Source organism: Pholcus phalangioides, unplaced genomic scaffold (genome assembly GCF_987345545.1).
Source record: "Pholcus phalangioides strain wild (caught in Gottingen) unplaced genomic scaffold, Ppha-v1.0 ptg000008l_1, whole genome shotgun sequence".
In the NCBI taxonomy this organism is placed as follows: Eukaryota; Metazoa; Arthropoda; class Arachnida; order Araneae; family Pholcidae; genus Pholcus; species Pholcus phalangioides.
In genome coordinates this window covers 41,810,432-41,832,251 of record NW_028301601.1, presented here as the reverse complement: position 1 = coordinate 41,832,251, position 21,820 = coordinate 41,810,432, and the positions used below count along the sequence as shown (strand labels likewise).

The 21,820-nt window shown below is 39.5% G+C and overlaps 1 protein-coding gene across 1 annotated transcript in view; it reads right to left on the bottom strand.

The window, feature by feature from the left end:
- The window catches only part of mGluR (metabotropic Glutamate Receptor), a 375,829-nt gene that overhangs the window by 112,540 nt on the left and 241,469 nt on the right, over positions 1–21,820 (bottom strand). The gene's annotated exons all lie outside the window — the stretch shown is intronic.

Below are 21,820 nucleotides of genomic sequence, written 5' to 3'. Positions count from 1 at the left end.
ATTAAAATAATTTTATTCTGTTGTAACCCAAGTATTTATGCATGGATCTCAAATCTTTTATGAACTGAACAGTTTCCTTTATTTTGAACCAATTTTTATTCAATTACATTGATGTCGCAGGACTAAAGCTGTAGTAGCAGCTAGAAAAGCATCGAGTTCTCTTGAAAAAGAAGCTGGATCTGTTCATATAAGGACATGAGACTCCGGATTCTGGGTCTAGTGCAAACAGGCGCGGATCCAGTGTGATGTGTAGGGGAGGGCGATTTTTTACAGTGAAGGTGTCGATCGGTGAAGCCCAACCTTGAGTTCGCAGGCACCCAAACGTACTTAAAATGTATAAATTAATACGAAAAAAAATTAAGAATTAAAATTATTTAAAATAAAAATTTATTAAACATTAAAATTAATTAAGACGAAATTTTTATTAAAAATTAAACTTAATTAAAAATTAAAATTAATTAAAAATTAAAATTAATTGCAATTAATTAAAAATTGAAAATAGTTAAAGATTAAAACTGAATTAACATTTATATTCATAAAATTATATTTCTTCAATAAGCAACACACTTATTTAAAAATATTTTTTGCAACAACTTATGCAAATCAATTAGCTGTTTTTGACAATAAATTTGAACATTTGCACCGCCTACCCTCGCAAAAAAAATCGTACGCAAAAGAATGTTTGAGGGGCAAACCTAATATATTATGTGTTATATTTTATTTAATGTTTATATTATATTTATAAACATTGTAAGGAATTCTGATGGACATTACCAGCATCATATTATATAGTTTATTAACAGTATCAAGTGCAATTGTACAAATAAATGAAAACTTTGTAGATGAAAAGGGAGCAGAATATGAAAAGCATATGAAGAATTACTATTTTAAAATATTCCTAGAATCCTACTTCATTCTCCTTCGCTTGACAAAAATTAAGGCTCACAGTCAACCAGACAAAACAATGTGCACAAATAAAAATTCATCCGTATGTGTATATTCGATAAATGTTTTTTTTTTTTTTTTTTCAGCTTTTCAACTCAAAATAGGTATATCCTTTCCGTGTAAATTTTATTTTTTGATTCCCCCCCCCCCCCCCAGTGAAGGTATTTAACGTTCCTCTTCAGGGACGTCGGAAGTCAAAAATGATTGGTGTTGCTCAAAGTATGCGAGTTATTTCTCTGTACAGGCCATAATATTTACATATATTTTCCGCTGACCATACGTCCTTTTTTGTAGTAGAATGTCCCGTTTCCTCCCCTGAATCTATTTGATTTCAGCGATGACCCGTTCTTCAACCTACTTTTGAAGTAGTGGCAAGATTTTTACCACAGTAAAATGTAACAAACCTATGCAGGAGGGGGTATAGGGGGTCCCGCGTCTGACCTAAGACAATCGAAAATTGAAATTATTTTTGAATAAATTAAAATATTGAAAGAAAATATCTTTATGGGCTATATTTTTCACAATTTCTGTTAATTTAAAATGTTTTTCGAAGGTAATGAATTCAAAATATTTCTGGGACAGATGTCCTGAGCCCCCGCCTCATAATATTCGCATAAAACTGTGAAATTCTATTATAAACCGATAAAGTTGTGTGGAAAATGCGTTTAATCATCAGTCAATGATCATTTTGACCATCAATTCTTTAAAACCATATTGTAATGCATATACTGAAATCGAATAATTCTACCGTATGTATTTTACGGTTTTTCCAATCGGGTAACATCCAATACAGTTTACATACAATCAATGATTGGATTGTTGATTATTTAGTTGGATTCGCGTTTCAAGTTCTCCGATAATTTAAATTGACAACCATCACCACACAGTAAAGTTGCGGGACATTTGAGTATCGTGTTTCAGAATATTGGGGAAGCTTAACGAACTGTCAAAATGGCTAGAAGATCATCGTCTCAGCATGGAGGTGACTGAAACTAAATTACTATGGCCACACCCCAAGAAAAAGCGTCCCTGCATAAGAATCAATGGTGTTCGACTGCAAATATCTGAATGTATGAAATATCTTGGAGTGCATATTGACCATCAGTTCAAATTCACGACGCATGTGGCGAAACAAATTGATAAGACTCAAGACACCATGCAAAGATTGAGACGCACAGCAGGTCCAAAGTGGGGTATACGCCAAAAATTTAGGAACATTTTGTACAGATCGGTTGTACAACGGCAAATTTCATACTCAAGCGCCATCTGGTATAACAACCCGACACAGAGACTCCGTAAATTACTAGATGTTGCCCAACGTCCGTTCTTATTATATGTAACTGGTGCATACAGAACTACGGCCAATGATGTTCTGTATACTGCTACGGGAAACCCTCCGCTCAGCCTATATGTTGAATATGACGCTCGTCGATCTACAATCCTGCATTTGGGTAAGGAGGTTTGGATGGACGGAATTCTAATAACACGTGATGCCTACGAAGGGAACTATAGGAGTTGGCTTCATCATCCCAGTGTGGACTTGTTCCAGAATAAAGTTCCGCTGGCTTGTGCGGAACAATGCTCATCGGATGAAGCTATTAGTATATTCACTGACGGCTCAAAAACAGAGACATCCACGGCCTGTGCATACGTAGTTATGAATGCAGAAGGATCTGTCGAAGAGGCTTGGAGTCGACGGTTGCGTCAAGGGAACAGTATCTTTCAGGCGGAGGTTCTGGCCATACTAGCTGCAATAGAATGGGCGATTAAGCAAAATCAACAGACGGCGATATATACTGACAGCGCGTCTAGTATTAATGCGATTCGTGATCAGCGCACTCCACATGAAAATACTCGGCGAATACGCAAGCATTTATATAACCATCCGTCTATCAGTATCAAATGGGTCAAAGGCCATGCAGGAATAGCGGAGAATGAAATTGCGGCCAGATTGGCCAAAGATGCTCTTAATCTCCAAACGGAAGAACAACTCTTGCTACCACGCAGTCACATCAAACAGGAGCTAAAAAGTGCCCTGTTACAAAAGCGGCAACAGGAATGCACATAAAGATGCCTACAAGATACAGAAACGCGTCCGGTGGAATGGTACCATTTGGTCTAGAGAGAAAGTTATTATGATAACTGAGCACGGCCCATTACCGACGTATCTAGAACGTTTCAAGAAGTCGGACAACGCCATGTGTGCTTGTGGTGAGATTGGATCTTTATGGCATTACCTGACATCTTGCCCATGTACAAAAAAATTTCATTTTGGTGCTATTCCCGAAAACGGTCGACTGTGTTTCAAAAGAAGAGTTTTGAAGAGCCCTATGAGCCTTGCTCGGGTGCGGTGGATTATATTGTTCCTCGATAACAACTTACACCGCATACATACTAAGAAGACTGGAAGTGCGCGTCTGAGTGGTGGGAGCGATGCCGAGTTCAAACCGGCGAGAGCCCCAGTGATAGATCTTAAGAGGAAATATGATCTTCGACCACGTCGGCGTCAACAAAAGTAAGCGATAAATGGAAAACAGAAGCAAGTTCACCTGCAATGAGATAAATCAAGTCATTGATGGCAAGGGCGAATTATGTGTTATTTACTCGGCTACATAGTGAATTGTGCTGATCTTAGTTCACCCGGTGACGATTCCGGTAACGACCTGCGGCCTAGACGATATGATGATCTGCGACTAATTCACCGTGATTCGAAATTTTATATTCCAAGATTATCGGCAATCATTCTATCAATTGACGATTACTTTATTCTTATGGGATGGACGGCTATACACCATCTTATAATCCCGTTTATAATTTTGATTGCCCATTGGCGTTGATTGTTTCGATTTTATTTATTTGTTATATGACTGCAGGAGTTGACGATCAATTTTTATGTAAATTATTTTATTTTGCTGCCTTCGCCTGAGGTGGTCATGTTATGTTGTTTTTAATAGAACTTTCCGGACACACCTATCCTTTGGGAACGCTTCAATATCTCTCTGAGATGGGAAGCGGGGTGTGCCCGGTCTTCAAAGGTCAAAGGACCGGACCTCCTAGAAAATAGACATGTCTTAATCACAACACCGGAAAGCCTGGCGGTTAGAAAAAATGATATTGGTTTGCCACAGGGTTCGTGTAGCGGGCCAGCTTTGTGGAATCTTGTGGCCAATCAAGTCCTAAAAATCCCCCTCCCGGAAGATGCCCATATCTAAGCCTTTGCTGATGACTTTGCCTTTGTGATAGGGTCATTTAATGTATCACAGCTAGCAACAAAGGCATCTAAAATTCTTAACGATTTTTCGAATTGGCTTAATGAACATAACCTCAAAATCTCAACACAAAAAACACAATTTCTCTGTTTCACAAAAAAATAAATATCCCACTAGGATCAAAATTAACGGTAAAAATATTAAATGTGTAAAAAAATCTCAAATACTTAGGCGTAACCATCCAGAAGACCTCGGCTGGGAATCACACATCAATGAACGCAAACAAAAAGTAACTCTCGCTTCCAGTTTAAACTAACTAAAATAGCAATCTCACAAAGCATTAGGAACACCATCTACAAGATGGTAGTCGAGAGATTCTTGGCCCATGACGCCTCAGCTTGGTATAAGCATCCAACCAAAAAAACACAACAGACCTTAGATAGCGCACAGAGGAAATTTCTTTTAACAATCACTGGGCCCTATGACACAACAGCTATGCTCGGACTCCAGGTAATCACAGGCAACTGCCCACTACACCTAAAGCTCCAAATGGAAGCAGTCTATACAAACGCACTTAGGTTTAGGAAAAACATTAAACCAGAATTTCTAGACTTTGACCCCAATAACTTCGAAGCACGGAAGCACAGCTGGCACCACCACCCCTCCTGCTCAACTATCCCCAATAAAATTTCGATTGACGGCCACGATATAAAACCAGCAAACACCCACATATACACAGATGGCTCCAAAACCGATGAAGGCATCGGGGCAGCCTATTGTGTATACACAAACAATACAGAAACGCAAACGTGGCAAACAGCGCTAGATAAAAACGATAGTAACTTCCAAGCAGAATTGTTAGCGATAGAAGCGGCTACACAATACGCAACGGGAACAGAAGAACGAGTTTTGATATTAACTGATAGCCACTCCTCCCTTCAAGCACTTCTACATCCAACAAATAGAAACACAATAGTACGTGTATTGAGGTAGCGTCTATTAAATTATCCAAAAATTTTCCTAGGTTAGACCAAGGCCCATGTCGGTAATCTTGGAAACGAGACAGCAGACTTTTCTAGCCAAAGCTGCAATCATGCAATAAACTGTGACAATAAACTTGACAACCCTTTCCCACTAACGCTCCTGAAGCGACAACTTAAACAAGCAACCCTCCAGAAATAGCAGCAAATTTGAAACCAAAGAACAACAGCTAGGAAAGAGCACGACAACACACTAAACTGGAATAGGGAGGTGACTATCTTCATAACAGGACACGGCCCATTCCCTATATATCTACACGAACGGAAACGCCGCCGAACAGACAGATGTGCCTGCGGTATGGTGGACACTCCAGTTCACTATGATGCAGGGTGAAAATTTACAAAGCATCTACACATGTACAAATATTCCAAAAACAATAGAAAACAATGGTTCACTCAAATAATCAAAAACACAACAGCAAGGATTACAAGCCTTGTCAAATATATACACGACAACGAAAAACAAAAAATCTGTCCACCAGATTTATAAAATAATTTTTTTTAAGTTTTGCGAAAATAAAACCGAAAAGAAATAAAACCGAAATAGATAAAATCAACAAAAGAAAAATCATATCCACATGACTGCCACTACTAATACATAACCATTACATGTACAAGATATAGCATGTACTAACGGGACCCGAACAAGAATTTTTATGACATTCCCGTTACAATGATGTAAATATGATAACCACAAGTGTCCTTCATTCCGCTATTCTAGCGGGGGTGCTAGGAGGGAGGACACGAATGGTTTAATAATAACCATTGCATGTAGTTCTTATTTTATATATACAGGGTGGTAACTATCGACCGCTCAATAATTACACACGTGTTTCCTTGTGAAAAACTAATACAGAAAAGTGTTTTTTGTTTTTCGATCGGGCGAATATTAAGTGAGTTATAACTTTATAAAATTTTGTGACGTGTCATTTTTCTAACGGTCAGTTATATGCCAAACACCGAAGCGAAGTGCATTTCTCCGCAAGCAGCGGGTTGTCACTTCTTAAAATGAACTGAAATATTCAATCTCATTAGAAGCCATGTTCGGCCTTCTTCCTTCACTATTGGCGCTTTTACTCTCAATCCAGTGTGATAATATAACCTTGTTGTTACGTGTAATTACGTATTAGTTTCATCCACTAAATTGGCAAATTTATCACCAGATTTTTAAATTTTTTTTAACCAAATCAATACTTTTTGCCAAAATGCGGTAATTTGTTCTCCTTCACTATCAAGTCAACATTTTTGGGGGAAGGTGCATACAGTGCGTTGTGTTTACTACGCGATCGTTTTTATACACTGTCGTTTTAATCAGATTACATATTGATCAATGAAACAGGACAATATTTTTTGAGTTATTTTAAAATCTCATCGAAACACAGTCACGTGTAATAAACTTCAAAGAAGATTGCAAAAATGGTAGCTTGACGAAGGTGACTTGTGAAAGTGTAACGTCAGTGATAAGAATAATGACGAAAATGTTTTCACTTCCAAGCTTACACGGACCAACTATAACACCAAACATGGCCCCCGCTCTTTCCCTTGCAGGATATAAGCGGATTACCTTGCGGTTAGGCCATGCTGAACGGACTCTTCCGACATCCGGGCCCGGCGAACATCACCCGACTCACAAGCCACCGGGTCCGTCCCGCCGGGACCCCACTCTATCCCAAGCAGCCACACTCCGGGAAGCTCCCGGAAACCTGGATCTCCGACCCAGCAAAAACATTCCGACGGCCCTCGGCTCCACTAGTCCACGAAAGAACAACCCCGTCCGCCACTCATCGCCCAAAGGAGCAACAGAACGGAACCAAACGTCCGTCCCCCTCCGGCAGCCCGCACCCGTCCCAACCAATAAATCCGCAGATGGACCCGTGGGATCTTGGTTGCCAATCACTCGCTTCAGCTCCTCTACCACCTGAAAGAAAACATACATACATGGCACATGCAAGCACTGAACAGAAATGACAGCAAGTGCTTAACATCAAGACACGGACCAACTGGAATTTTTCCATGGATCCCTTCGCGTCACTATGTTCCACCCTTACGCAATGGTGCTCAACCTTTGGGGGAAGAGTGAAAGAAACTTTATTTGAAAATGTGTCGCGAGCCACTTAGTTCATGTCAAAATCTGCCTCGGAGGCCACTCGAGTGATCTAGAGCTAGGCCACGGGTAACTTGAGTGATGTGAAACTGTGCCGCACATCACTTAATTGACCTGTAAATACGTCGTGGGTTACTTGAGTGGTTTATAAATGTGTCGCGGGCCACTTGAGTGTTGTGGAATTGTACCACGGGCCACTAAAGTGATATAAAATGTGTCGCGGATTAATTAAATGATCTTGAAATATGTCAGGTTCACCCAAGGGTTCTAGAACTATGTCGCAGGTCGCTCAAGTGAACTGTGTATATGTCGCTGGTCACTTGAGTGATGTTAAACTGTGCCAAGAGTCATTCAAGTGCTCTGTAAATGTCCCACGAGTCACTTAAATACTGTGCCACCGACCGTTTAAGTGTGCACTGGAACTGTACGGCGAGTCACTCAAGTGATCTGTTAATTATTACAAAATTAAGTTTGAAGTCACGGGTCACATCAGATCACTCTGAGTGCCACATTTGGCCCGCGGGCCATGGGTTGAGCATGCGTAATGTAACAACAGCACAGTGGTATTGAATGCACCATAGGCGGAGATAGACTCGGAAGTCTGGGGGGGGGGGACACGATGATGATGATGATGTCAATTCATATATGCATATATAAATTAGATCAGTCAACTTCACCTTTGACGCTGGGGGGGGGGGGGAGCAATTTCCCCCGTATCTCCGTCCATGGAATGCACGCTTAGAGGAGAAATAAAGGTAAAATATATTTCTAATTTCTTATATTTCTTCTCAATGAATGCACCCAATATCTCAAAGCAAGGTGTGAAATTTTCACTAGAATTAAAAATTCACAATTCGATAAAAATCTCTCTCATAAACGAAAATCCACAAAATGCGTACTTTTACTAGAAATAACGGGAAATTTTAAAGTTTCTCAGAGTTCTATGCAATTTTGTCCCGTAAAATACAGAGTACATGGTCACGAGGTTTCCCGACAGAGTTTTGTCTTAAAAGATAGCAGCACAATGTCATCTTGGCGACTTGTTTCAATGATGAAAAAGTATGATTTCTTGCCAAATATGACAGACTGGAGGGAGCATCCAGCCGCCGCGACGTCGTCTACATCTAATGCAAGGATACCACGTGACTCGGTGCAAACAACACCCCCCCCCCCATAGAGATCAATGTTAAAATTGCCGTTTTTATCATAGAAATGCGGAAATTTAGTAGGGTTTTCCGCCACATCAATCATTTTAAAAATTGAATTGAATTGAATTTTTGATTTTCGAAATATTGAGTTCGCTTAGAGGTCGAAGCCCAGAAAATTAAATATAAAATAATAAGCCAGAGCCACTTTTGAGGTGGATATTCATGCAATAACATTAATTTCAGCTTTTTATTTATATCTTCTCAAGCACGAAAATGAAAATTAATGTCTCCGTATTGTCTTATATTATCCACTTGCATCAATCCATATAGTTTAGGATGTTTTGAAATTAATTATAGGCAATTATTAATTATTTCAATTAATAAATTAATTGAAGAAATTCTGCAGTTTTAATCAAGCATTTTTTGAAGCAAAAACAGGCAGATTAATAACTTAAAAAAATTTCGAAATTTTAACCAAAGATAATTTTAGCATTAATGAAAGATAATTCCAAAATTAATAAAAACGATGCTTTCAGCATTGATGAAATTGATAATTCCAGAATTAATGAAAGTGATGTCAACCCATGTGGGAGCCATGGAGGTTGCATTGCATTGTTTTTCAGAAATTATTGGGGGGAGGGGGAGGGGCTCAGTTCCCTCATAAAATTTATTGGGAGGGCCTCAAATGGCTCTGTCGGCCCACGGAACAGGAAATATAAATTTCAAAGGAATTAAGTCTTATTTGAATATCAGTATTTCATGAGTCATTACAAAAAATTAATTAAGTGCGGTGTGTAAAACACTGTGATGTTTCCACAAAAACTTTTGGCCCTGGGCTGCAATTTTGAGAAGACGGCAAATTTTAGGGGAAAGAAAAGCTATCTTTCAAAGTCATCTATTTTTACTTTTACACTGTGGAGGTGATGTAAAACTACATTTATTTCAGCCTCCTCCCCCCCCCCCCCAACTCGACAGCAATAATTTACGCTCTTAGTTACGGCCCTGTCCGCAGCACCCAGAAAGTGATGCGACAAACAGATTGGGAATCACAGCCCTATAAAAATTTTACAGTACAATATACTGTACATTCAATATAATTTATCTGCAAAGTATCTCTCAGCAATGGGCCCCACGTCATCGAACAAGGCTTTTCTGGATTGAGATGTTTTGTGGGTATCAGGGTAGGATTTCCCAATCCCCCCCATCTGTTGTGAATTTATATGGTAAAAACTGGAAAAAAATTCCTCCCGAGACTTCCGTCAGGAGCTCTGTGGGACCTTCCTTCATGGGACCTCTGGGAATCATTCATATATGAGGTATAACTTCAACCACTCTTAACGTCAACACGCCTATAATGTCAGTTTCTTAAAGTCCTGCTAGCTTAACTGGCAAAACATTTACTCGTTAGTAAATCACCACGTTAATTAAGTCACATTTATTCGGTCCTCAGGTGTGACGTTATACCGAGGTCTGACTGATGATGAAATGATGTCAGACTCGGAAAAGCGGTTTGTTGCAAGGAGCAACCTCAGATTCATAATTTCCTGTTTTTTGGCCGTCCCGACTTTTTGGCAAAAATGTCCCGGTTTTTCCCGTATTTTACACGAAGCCTACTTGAATTTTTATTCTTTATTGAAGTCAAAGATTGACACTATTTTTCAACTCATAAATTATTATGATAATTACATCTATATATATGATAATACTAATCTCCCACATTTCCCTTGGTGAACGTTTTTTTTCCGTGGAATACATTTTAATCCACTGCAATTTGCAGTAATGCATCATTTCCCGCCATTGTGATTTTTCCGTAATTTCAACAATATTTGGCAACTTTGTTTAGTTTTGGCAATAATTGGCAATGTCCCGTATTTCTCTGGAGGAAATATGGTCAGCTTATATATAATATATTTTTTTCCACAACAACAAACTTTGATACAAATGAAAGTTTAACTTTTTTTCTGTTGTTGTTTTATTAATCTAACTCCAATAATTAAAACCTGATCATTGTTCAAAATTGAACGGATGAGGTACAGCATTTGTGTTTAGATTACATGTTTCACATATTACTCAATTTTTTGTCCATTTGAAAAAAATTTTCTTATTTTATCTTTACATAATTTTAAAGAGTTAGTTCAATTTCTTACTGGCAATGAACTCAATGAAAATTAGGCATGTATTAATAAATGAGAATTGTTCAACTTGACAATTTTTTTTCCTTTCTTAATTTTCAATTTTTTTTAAAGAACTTAATCATTATGAAAATTTGTCGTATACTTTCAACATTGTGAATATTATGAAACAGTTTTAATTTTTTATGCTTACATATTTTCAAAAATATTTTTTGGAAAACTTAGTGTTGCAAGATGTACCTACAAGTAGGAAATCTTGTGATAGTAGAGAGAGAAAAAATTTGTAATCATAATAAAATTATATTATTTTCAAAATAAACTGATTTAACGTCATAAATTTTTATAAGGGCTCTTTTCTCTCATCTTACAGGTATGTAAACCACATTTCGAGCCAGATTCTCAACAAGCTATTTATGAACCCTGAGGAAGCGTTCCTGATTTCATATCTGCTCAGCACCAAAGACGGTCGTGATTCAACGACATCTATCCTCCATCAACAAATTCAACAAGCTTCCTGATCAGCAAATCTACGGATACAGTAAGGTCTCGAGAAACTGTCTCAATGATGTACCACTTCGACCTTCGGTGGTGCCTTTCAAAGATCAAGTGTTATACTCTGACAGTTTGCTCGGCTTCTGCCAATCTGCCAGAGATAGTTGTGTAGTCACACTATGAAGACTTCCAAGAAGCAGACTTAAGAATTAGGTTCCCTTGTAACTTTGCACGCATAATTACAACAATTATTACAGGGCAGGAGTATGTTCGTGATTGCTAGGTTGCCAGGGAGTTGCTCTTTCATATCCATCGAGACAGGTCACAAATTTTTTTTACTTATGGTCAATTCAGATGATTCTTCCATGTGTTTTTGTACACTGGGACTCTTGTGTTTCACCGTTCCACACTTCAAAACAAGCCAGAGAGAAAAAGAATATGAAACCGGTAGGAGTATTTTAAATGTGTAAACAACAAGCTTATATAATATTTAATATAATGAACTTCCTTGATATTCGAGATTATTGGACACTAGTAAATAACAAAGACTGTGGTATGTTTCTTCATATAGTAGATTCCCAATCCAAAGATGATGAAATCATCTGCTGCTAGTGACAACGATTTAAATTTTCTGCTAGTAGTGGTAATTTGGAAGGTATGTAGCATATCCTTAATCACCGCTAACATCAATTAACTCCATGTCGCGTAAGAATAGCACATGAAATAACATGCAATTTATTGATAGAAAAATTTCCCTTTCAATCAGATGTGAAAAACATTTATGGATAACACGTACACACACTATGAGGTCACGTATATGAGTGTATGTTTTATTACTGATGCATTCTCAAATACTTTCTATAAAAAAAATGACTTGTGATGAATTTGAAACAAAAAGGAAAAAATGCCAAGTGAAAGGTAATAGAAAACTGCGAAACTTTCTAAATATTCGAAGAGGTCACCAACGATAAAAATAAAGAATAAGGAAAAGCCATGAATTTCTAATGGTTTTTTGAAAATTTTCAAATTTTGAGTGAGAAACTATTTCAGAGTAAGAAAAATCGCGACATCTCTCCCCCCCCCCCCCCCCGTTTGCTTGAATCATAGATTTGCCTTTATCATCGTTGGTTTCTTTTTCAATTATGCCTATCAGGCAAATAATTATTACTTGTTCATACTTTCCACAAAGGGTTTTTTTTTGTAATATGGTGCAGGTATAATTCGAAACAGCCTGCTATAACATAAAAATGATAAAAGCATAATCGTTAAATGAGAACATGTCTTCATGTAACATTACTGTGATTTGGAAAGGAGACAACAACCTCCAAATTTATTCATTAACTTTTTTTTTGTATCTCAAAATGAGTATTTTGAAATGTTAAATTATAATACAACCTTGATAACTCGCCTTTTATTATTTATATGGTTGCCACAATATTCGATTCATTGGGGAAAATATTTCAACTTGACACATGAGTACCATATCCCACTTAAGTCGACTATGATTTAAACTGCATTACCATAACTCGTACTCAGAAATCGCCCATGCGTTGATCAGTTCACAAAATTTCGCGACATTACTCTCGTGTGAGGAAAGTTGTATTTTCATTGTTTCTGCTATTTGTTGATTAATATACGTCAAATTCTCTCTACTCCTTTCACAGTAAGGTTACTTCCCGTTATTTCTCTGTTTGGAACCTGAAAACTCAACCCGTTTAATATGAAAGCCACAGGTGTGAATGATTTTTGAAATTTTTGAGTGTGAGAGACGACACGAGAAAACTAAATTGATGTGTTTTAAATGAGCGGAGGAAATTCATCTGTTTTTTGTCCATTGCAATATGCTCATTCACAAATAACATCTTCCAACAATCAAAATATATGCCCCTTTTCCACCTAAAATTTGATATTATTCCCAATACGAAAACTTTTCGTAGGAAATTGCAGATAAGAACATTTGTTTTTATGAATCTGTGAATGATATCTAGAATTGTGTGTGTGTGTTCAACAATATACATACATAAAAAAAATTTAAAAACTGTTTAAAGGAAAATGAAATAAAATTCTCTAACTTGACATCTGTTTATATCAACATAATTATTTTTCGATAGTCTTTGGGTTTCAAGTTATTGGGGTTCCATAGTATGTTACTTGATACACGCCACAGATGATCACAAAAAATATATTTTTAACTGTACTGTTTACTCAAAACCACCAACTTACATTAAAATCAAATTTGCGTATTTTTGAAATCAATATATCTGAAATTACTGAAAATCATTGAAATCAAATTACTGAAAATCATTGAAATCAAATTACTGAAAATCATTGAAATCAAATTACTGAAAATCATTGAAATCAAATTATTGAAATCATTTATCAAATGTGTATTTTTGAATTTATTTCATGTGTGGACAGATTTGTTTTTCCTACATCAATGAAAGGATTTTATATTCATGTAAAATAAAGTTGTCAACATTTTTCGAAAAATGTAAATAAACTTTTCCAATTTGACATTATTATGGTGTCTTTTATTGCTATCAAATAGTATTTAGAAGTAAAAAAGATAAAGGCTTTTTTTTTCTCATTTATCTGTTCAAAAATCCGAAGTTTTCAAGATATTTCTGCAAAGGTTGAATTTTAGGAACACTCGATTTTTTTTAAAAAAGTCTCATACTTATAGAAATATCTGTACAGAGTGATTGTTTTTTTTTTTTTTCAAATAGAAAAAAATTAAGGAATTAAGATGACTCTCTACAAAGTGTGTGAAGATCTATGAAATCATTGTTTAATTGAAAAAGAAAGTAAATAGTGCAGTGCATAACTGATAGGAAAGGGCAAACGAATGTTTTTAAAATGAGTCTAATGTGTTTATTGTTGAAAAATATCGATGTCTTTTAAGAAAATTTTCTGACTGGTTACGTGATTTAAATTCTTCAGGGAGAAAAAAACTTCAAAAAATATCGTCGCCGTATCTGATCAGATCGTTAGTCTTAAGGAGGTGGAGGTTTAGCACTACTTCCAGTGACGTCACAACGCTACGCAAAGGCCGGTTATATAGGAGGTCGTGGCTTGCCCCGTGCTGACCAAGTACCTATCTAGTTGCGGCCTTCGTAGTATAGGTCAGCCGTTCTAAACATTTGGAAGCCCGTGGCCTGGTAAATCTCTTTTGTGTAAGCGAAAGGCCCGGCTTCGCAATGCAAATATAAGCCAATGATAGGCATTTTTAAGACAAATCTAATGGTACTACCAGGGCCACAACTAGGGAGAGCAGGCCAGAGAGGGCACAAATTTTATCATCTAGCCTCTTCTTCAGCATTATAAAGGGGCGTCAAAATATCCGGGGAGCGTGCTTGCCCCGGCTGACCAAGCGTCTATTGGCTGCCCTGGGTACTACTCTGGTTTAAATAGCTTTCCCGATCTGGACACCAGCCTCGCGTCCCGCTTTCGTAGCGAAATTATTTTGCGCTTTATCTCGCAAGGAGTTTGCAACGTAAATAGACGATATTGGTATCGTCTATTAGCTATTTCAAAGACAAATCCGATGATACCAATATCATTATGTCAGTAGCAACAACGTTGTGTATTGTTTATAAAAGTTCTCTGACACGGTCCCGCCCCTTCACAGGAGCAATGGCTGAAATTGGCTAAATCCGATAGAGCCTGGTCCGCATGTTCTTTTTGAAAGAAAGAAAGTACCGACAACGAGGTTCAAGGCACAAAGAAAGTGCTCATATCGAAACTTGCGGCCTTATCCACAACACAGCCTACAACATTTTTTTCCCACAGAAATAGAAACCAATCATTTTGAATTAAAACCATTAAATTCTTTAAAAAAGGGCTATGGCTGGAGAAGAAGAGGGGTCATTTTCAAAAAATTTCAGTAAAACGACTTTCGCATTTATACGACGTTTTGACCCGTACAAGCGTATAGACCTCGTTTATACGACCGTCGTATAAACGAGGTTTCGTTATATTGAAACTGAGCCCCCCTCCCAACATCTTGAATAACTTTACACCTATGTGTGTGTGTGTGTGTAAATAAATAAATTGCTTTTCTAAACAGCGTGTGCCTACAAATTGGCACCCATCATAAAAGATGAGTTATTTTTTCTATCTCAAAATGATCGTCGACGTTCAACCCGAATGTATCTACAAATTGGCACGTGAAAGAAAATTGAAAGAAAAGAATCTGAAAATTTTCGTTTTCACCCTGAAAATAATTCATCGCGTCCAATGAAATAATCGTCAACGTTCAACCTGAACGGTTCATCGAGACCTTTTATCACCGTTTAATGTGAATGTGCGGTGTGAGTTTCGTGGAAGCGGTTTCGGGAATCGTGGAAGTATTTTCGTGAAACGTGAAAAGGTTTCGTAAATCGCGAAAGTGTTTCGTAAATCGAAGTGTTTCGTGAAGTGTGAAAATGTTTCGACAGTCGCGAAAGTGTTTCGTCAAGTGTGAAAATGTTCGTAAATTTCGAAAGTGTTTCATTCGTTAAGTGTTTAGTATTTCATTTGTTAAAGCGTTTTGTCAACTGGAAAGTGTTTTGTTCGATCACGAGTGTTTCGTTTGGATTGTGAAAATGTACTTCCGATGCTCTCGTTTTTTTTTAATGCCACTTGTCCGTCTGAAAAGTGTAAATTTTTATATTATTATTGAAACTTTGATTTATATACTGTATATTAGCAATATGGCTTACTTAGCTAAAGGTAAAAAACACGATCTCATCGTATTAGCTGAAGAGTTAGGGTTTACTGTGTCAACCGACATGACACCATTTGGTTATGGTGTCGCAGGGAATTTTTCTCTAATAGGGCTGTTAATAAATGGACCGGTTTTCAACCGAAACAATTTTTCGAATAAACCCGAACAATTTCGTAAAACTGCGCAACCTCATCAATTTACACCATTTCACGATGAGTCTTCTGTTGTCTGCTACTGATGTCGCATGCCATGGTTCATTAGGTCAAACTATTCAAATTGCTCTCCATCGACTGTGACAGATGTGAAATCTTCAAACCACGCTATTTTGTACTGCTGCCAACCCACAGACGCTCAGGTATCGCTACCACTGATGAAAATTCAAGTACGTCAAGATTGTGGTCTCATATGCATCGACACAGGTGCGACGCACTCGGTTGCAGAGTAACTGTTATACAAGCTTTTCCTAAGTAAAAATTTGGCTGATAGTACCCGGTCTGTCAGCAAGATCTGTGAAGTCCAAGTACTTGTACTCTTTGGAAATCGAACTGTCGAGACCAACTTCTTGCCGGAAGCAAAGGGTAACCGAGCACTACTGGGATTGGACTTCCTGACAGCAGCAGGCATCGCAGTAGATCTCAAGAAAAGATGTTGGTTTTTCAGTGACACTTCACATCGCCGATTCTCATCCCCACAGATTCCAACGGTTGAGTGCGCTGTACTTGGCACTCTACTAATCAAAGATCAAAATGTCCTCAAACCAGGGGGGGGGGGGAGAATCTACTCCAGTCGTTCAACATCACATCAATGCCAGTTACAGTTCGCCAACAGCTGTTTCTCCGTACCGAATATCTCCAGCGAAAACTAAGAAAGGTCGCAAGTCTGTCAAGGCGAGACTCGTGGACATCCGAAACCAGAGAGCAAGGGGACGCAAAGAGGCCGAGGCTCCGGAAAGGACGATGCGAAGAAACAAGGGTCCAGCTCTAAACCTTAGTTGAAAGTGGACTTACACCAGAACCCGTTTGCACCGAATCTCGCGAAGGACAGGAAGTCTGATGGGGTCGTGTGCAGCTCGCTGATGAACGTTTCCGACCAGATCACCGATGAAGATAGGCATGCCGATGCTGCAAGGAGGAAAAGTGACAACCGGTCGTCGAAAGAGCTCGTCCAGATCTTCGAGTGCGACGAGCGTCACACCCTCTTGCCAACGACGGTCACCTTTGTTGACTACATGAAGACGCACAGATTGAAGGAGGTCTCGAAAACCCCGACGAGGTACTTCACCAGGAAGACCAGGAACACGGACGACCAGGAGTCCTTCGAGTGGAATGAGGACGAAAAAGTGTTCTTCGAGTGCAACGCACGTCTGCAACAAGATGGTCTCAGATAAGTAGTATTTGGTGAGCCATAAGCTTGAACAGTCGACACCGGTCAGTAGACAAAAACAAAGGGTCGCAGCAAATCGTCCGCTCGACGCCAGAAACTCATTCAGATGTCACGTCTACCAGTTTGTTTTCACCCACAAGAGTCAGTTTCAGAGGCATGTTGATGAGCCATTCCGTATTTTTTCCACAATGTCACCAACTTCAAGCAACGGCAGGGTCGTGTCCGCCAGTCACTTGCAGGCTGCCTAAGCTTGCGGAATCCGCTAGTCCACATTCAGTTGGAAATTGCAGATGATAACGCAACTCATGACCGACATCGCCAGAATCAGCCGGTTCGCATCCGGGTGTCTGCCAGTACTGTGAGATGACCTTCGAGAATGAATCCATCTTCCAGAAACATGTAGAGTTCCACAAGACAAAAGAAAAGACGAAAACTGTAGACGCTCATCTCCAGGGCTCCAAAAGTCTGAGATGTCCCAGAGATCCCCATGTAGACGTGCTGTGGCTAAGTCATGTCAACCTCAAGTACCGCTTGGAGTTAATCATGTCAGCACTTCGACCTTGCAACAACATTGTAGGAACACTGATGATGCCTATGCAGGGCAGCAACTAGGGGTTGAGCAGGCGGGTTTCATGGCCCGGGTACTGGACCAGAGGGGGGCTCAAATTTTATTTTCAAACCTCTCCTTCAACATTACAAGGGGGCGCCAAAATGCACACTTGCCCCGGGTGACCAAACATCTAGTTGTGGTCGTGTGCCTATGCTTCGGAGAGGACGTCCTCCGAAAAAGTCGCAGATTGATCTGCGCCCAAATCATCGTGCTAGTGTGAAGAATTAAAAAACATTTTTTGAATATGTGTGAATTTTTTTTTCTCAATTTATTGGCTTCCATTATTGAAATGTATTTGTTAGATATTTGATTATTGTTTATATATATACACTCATTGCCATAAAAATTTACGCACCCAGAAGAAGTCGTCAAAATGAAACGAAATTTTACACATGTAAGTACTACGTTGATATAAGTAAGTGATTAGAAAATCCAAGAAAAAGGATCATTTATTGCAGAAAAAAGTACAGATGAACTGAAGTTTTAGTACTCTGTTGGACCCCCTCTAGCGCGAATGCACGATGCGATACGAGCGGGCATTGACGCATACAAGTTCCGTATGATGTCCTGAGACATCTCGTTCCACAGTTGCTGTAAATGCGCCTCTAGTTCGACCAACCTCGTAGGGTGTCCAACTTGCCGTCCCAAATGATCCCAGATATGCTCGATTGGTGACAAATCTGGGGATAGAGCAGGCCAGGGAAGGGTGGTAATGTGGCGGAGGCAGTCTTGTGACATCCTTGCTGTGTGTGGCCTAGCATTGTCTTGTTGAAAAATGGCTCCTGGGAGCCCTGCCATGAGTGGCAACACATGTGGCTGAAGGATGTTAGGGACGTACCGCTGGGCTGTCACTGTGCCATGGATCAATATTAGGGGTGACCGTGTATCGTAAGCAATGGCACCCCATACCATGACACCAGCTGTGGGAGCGGTGTGTCGCTGTAAAGCGAAGGCAGGATTGAAGCGTTCACCACGGGACCTCCACACACAAACACGATTGTCATCACTGCTCAAGTTGAATCTCGATTCGTCGCTGAAGACGACCTGGTTCCATTCCGTTGCAGTCCAATCCCGTCGTGCTCGACACCGCTCCAAACGGAGGTGTTGGTGGGTGGGTGTCATTGGCAGCACAAGTAATGGGCGCCGCGATACCAGATGTCCTTCAGCCAGGCGCCTTGCGATGGTTCGGGAATACACAGGGGCCCGTAGTGAAGCTGCTGCCTGTGTCTGGATAGCGGCCAATGAGGCAGTTGGCTCTACGCGTGAGTTTCGGATGATGTGACGGTCTTCTCGATGACTGGTCTGTCGAGGGCGTCCTGAACCTGGTCGCCGTGTAAATGACGTCTCTTCTGTCCACTGGTCGCAACACCTCCTCACAGTAAAATCAGAACGGCCTAGTTGACGAGCTACTCGCCGAGCTGACCACCCAGCTTCCATCATCCCGATGATTCTTCCCCTATCGAACTCTGACAACTGCTCATATGGTCTTTGACGGCGGCGTAACGGCATGCCTACCTCAGCATTTCCTTTGCAAACGATTAAATGCACTCCAGCAAGCTCCGCTTACCCGTTTTATACTCCAAGGAGAACGAAGTTCAACGCCCTCTAGTGGCATTACGCAATGTGTAATCACGCTGCATTTCTAATCATTTGCATATCTGCCCGACATGTACCTTCAGGCCAACTTTTGTTTTATTACAATTATTACAATTATTTCTTGGTGCGCAAATTTTTATGGCAATGAGTGTATATATATATATGCACCGCTTTGTTTATGTTCGAAGATTGTTCTTGGTTAAATACCGAGACGGTATATGAAACCAGAGAAAGAGTCTATAACGGTCAAGGCCAACCAGTACCAGGAATTATAGGTGGTGCCCAAGATTCGCTCTCGTGAGCAGAGTAGTCGAGAGTGTTTGAGAAAGAAATTGTTGTCATATATGGCATCCATGCCATGTTTGTATTGTAGGAACTGTTACCTCTTTGATGTAATTTGTGTTTTCCTTAAATAAATTACATTCCAAACGGCGGGTTGCTACAATACTATACTTTCTTAAGGTTAGAAACTCAAAATTTTTGAGAGATTACTTGTGGCACCTCCCAATTTGAATCCAGTGTGCCTCCTTCCAAAGTTCAATCCTGTGTACGCCCGACTCGGAAAATCGTGTGTTCGTAAAAATGTGAATATCTGGCCCAAATGTCAATTTATGAATTCAACTTTCATTTTTCAGCACTCATGTATTTAAGTAAATACATATTATCAATGTTCAAAAAAAAAAAAAAAAAAACTATTTCCATTAATTGTTGAATCCCTGTTCCCTCGACGCTAGATACCCGTCAGCATGGGTAAGAAAGAGGTTAAAAGCACTCCCTTTCCCGACATATTTTTAGGACATACACCTATAAATTGTTAAAATCATTAAGTTAATGTCTATAGTTGGGCAGTTGATTTAATTCCATAGATTAATTTGGTTACAAACATTAAAAAAATTAGGATAAATAATAATATGAAACCCTTTTGAGGTTTCAAATATTTGCCTTAGAGCTCCTTGAAATACCAGCCTGTTTCATCTGCCATTTTTGAGCAAAAGTGTGACATCAGTATTATCGCTATGCTGTTCCCCTATCCTGCTTCTTTTCAATGATTTCCGCGACATCACTTTTGCTCAAAGATGGATGATGAGTTCACTCTTCTTCATACGAGTCCTTAACCCTTCGATCGTTGAAAACACATTGACGCGTTCAAAAAATTCCCTCAAAAACGGCAAGGATGAGTTGACGCAGGTAAAAAATTCTCTCAGAAACAGGCAAGGGCGCGTCGACATGTCCTGGTTAGACCAGTGCTTTGTCTGTGACTTGTCCATGGCCCCCACATGCTAGTGCCGGGACCCCAGGCCAGGATTTTTCTGGGCCCCCTACCCCCCCTCCGAAAAATTTTGTGCAGAGTTTATGGGAAAGACAAAAGATTATGGTGTATTTTTCAGTAAAAAAAAGAAATCCCTTTCGGGAAGAAAAAAATGTTGAATGGACCCCCCCCCCCCATGAGGAAATCCTGCATACGATACAGTACGGCATATTTGTACATGCAGCAATATATCGCTACAACGATAATCGATAATAAATACATCTAGTCATCTACAATGATATTTTTTTCAAATCTTGTTTGCAATTGCCTGGCTTAATGTTAAATTCTCGGTACAACGACATCCTCTACTAAGATAAACCCCTCTATAACGATATTTTTAGGAGATTTTCGAAATTGCTTCAATATTTTTTATATTTTGTTCAAAATCGTTTTGAATTTAATTTTAACTTCGCCACTTGTTCTTGTTCTTCTGAAGGCGTCTAATAACATCAATATTTTGCACTAAATGATCACCGAAAGCTAAAGTTATTTGTATTGCTACACTCTGTGCGACACAAAAGCGCTATGTGGTAAACTTCTTTACAGGGACAATACACATCTAAGTGAATTTTATAAATAAACTAATCAATCACAATTTTTTTTAACGAATAAATACATAAAAGCGCATTTTCCGATGATAATAACAATGCCAATAAAAAAAAATTACAATAGCATAAATTTGATCACACGTAAGGATAATGTTGATTTTTGTGTGTGCCGAAAGATTTGTGACTGCATTGAAATGTCTCGCACATGAAAAATTTTGTGCTACATGAGAACCTCTCAATAACTTAAAGACTTAAAGGCCAGTCGCGATCCAGGCTCTGTCCCTGATGGGATGTAAGCCATTTACCCAGAAGGGTTGGACCACGCTGGAGGAGGGCCAGCCACGCCGGGCCGGAGGGCCCGGAAACCAAGCCCCCCGGCCCGGCGTCTCCGACCCTCGATTTCTAAGGTTGGTGCTCCAGGCCGTAAGCAGGCCAAGAGGCCTCTCCCTCTTTCACCCATTGCCTGGAGCAGTCTTATCCCACAGCTCCCCCCTCCCGGGCACACCCCGGAGGACCCCACAAACCCAGCAGCCGTCGACGACCCCCCCACCCACACCCCCGGCGACCCGAGCCAAAAACCCCCAGAAGGGTTTTATTTT